We start from the raw sequence: 2,160 nt of genomic DNA, 5'->3' as shown, positions 1-2,160 counted from the left end.
AAGCAGCGGAAAGAGAAATCAAGAAACTGATCCCATTCATGATTGCATGAAAAACCATAAAATACCTAGGAGTAAACCTAACCAAGGATGTAAAAGACCTATATGATGAAAACGATAGAAAACTTATGAAAGAGATTGAAGAAGACACCAAGAAATGGAAAAATATCCCCTGATCATGGATCGGAAGAATAAACATTGTGAAAATGTCATTACTACCCAAAGCAATCTACACATTCAATGCAATCCCCATCAAAATTGCACTAACCTTCTTCTCAAAGCTAGAACAAACTATCCTCAAATCCGTATGGAACCACAGAAGGCCCTGAATAGCCAAAGTAATATTGATGAAGAAAACCAAAACGGGAGGCATCACAATCCCAGACTTTAGCCTCTACTACAAAGCTGTCATCATCAAGGCAGTATGGTATTGTCACAAAAACAGACACATAGACCAATGGAATAGAATAGAGAACCCAGAACTGGGCCCACAGATGTATGGCCAATTAATTTTTGACAAAGCAGGAAAGAGTATCCGATGGAAAAAAGACTGCCTCTTTAGCAGGTAGTACTGGAAGAACTGGACAGCAACATGCAGAAGAATGAAACTAGACCACTTTCTTACACCATACACAAAAATCAACTCAAAATGGCTGACCTGAATGTGAGACAGGAAACCATCAAAACCCTCGAGGAGAAAGTAGGAAACAACCTCCTTGACCTCAACCACAGCAATTTCCTACTCGACACACCCCCAAAGGCAAGGGAAATGAAAGCAAAAATAAACTACTGGGACCTCAACAAGATAAAAAGTTTCTACACTGCAAAGGAAACAATCAAAAACTAATAGGCAACTGACAGAATGGGAAAAGATAGCTGCAAATGACATATCAGATAAAGGGAAAGTATCCAAAATCTACAAGGAACTCATCAAACTACACATCCAGAAAACAAATAACCCAGTGAAGAAATGGGCAGAAGACATGAATAGACACTTCTCCAGGAAGGACATCCAGATGGCCTACAGACACATGAAATGATGCTCAACATCATTCATCATCAGCGTAACACAAATCAAAGCCACACTGAGATACCACCTCATTCCAGTCAGAGTGGCTAAAATGAACAAATCAAAAGACTATAGATGCTGGCGAGGGTGTGGAGAGACAGGCACCCTCCTACACTGTTGGTGGGAATGTAAACTGGTGCAGCCACTCTGGAAAACAGTGTTAAGGGTCCTCAAAAAACTATCCATAGAACTCCCTTATGACCCAGCAATAGCACTGCTAGGGATTTACCCAAGGGATACAGAAGTACTGATGCATAGGGGCACATGTACCCCAATGTTCTTAGCATCAATGTCAACAACTGCCAAAACATCGAAAGAGCCTAAATGTCCCTCACCTGATGAATGGATCAAGAAGATGTGGTTTATATATACAATGGAGTACTACATGGCAATGAGAAAGAATGACATATGGCCATTTGTAGGAAAGTGGATGGACCTTGAGGGTGTCATGCTAAGCGAAATACATCAGGCAGAGAAGGACAGATACCATATGTCTGCACTCATAGATCTAACAGGAGAACAGGAGAAACCTAATGGAGGACCAGGGGGAGGGGAAGAGGGAAAGAGAGTTGGGGAGAGAGAGGGACACAAAACTTGAGAGACTACTGAATACTGAAAACAAACTGAGGGTTGAAGGGGAAGGGGGAGGGGAGGAAAAGATGTAGTGGTGATGGAGGAGGGCACTTGTGGGGAAGAGCACTGGGTGTTATATGGAAACCAATTTGACAATAAACTATTTAAAAAAAATAAAATAAAGTGTCATAGGAGTCTGTAAGCCAAATATCTCCATCAAAGTTACTCTGTATTTCTCATGAGTATAGCTGCCTTGGTATTTCTATGTGCTCACTCATTGGTTGGGAACAGCACATGGAAACAGTGACCTTAGAGTAAATATAAAGATGAATTTTACAGTGTGGCATCTAAAACTATTAGTTAGACATGCTGTCTGTTATAGGAGATCTGTAAGATGAATTTTCATGGCTGGTACATCATTACCTACTAAGGGCAATGTTACTTTACACTCATCTACATGCTTGTCAATGTCTTTGCCCATCATTTCTTCTTCCATATCAGACTTTTTTCTGAGTTAACTT

The sequence above is a fragment of the Suricata suricatta genome, chromosome 5 (genome assembly GCF_006229205.1).
Source record: "Suricata suricatta isolate VVHF042 chromosome 5, meerkat_22Aug2017_6uvM2_HiC, whole genome shotgun sequence".
NCBI lineage: Eukaryota > Metazoa > Chordata > Mammalia > Carnivora > Herpestidae > Suricata > Suricata suricatta.
This window is presented reverse-complemented; position numbering follows the sequence as displayed.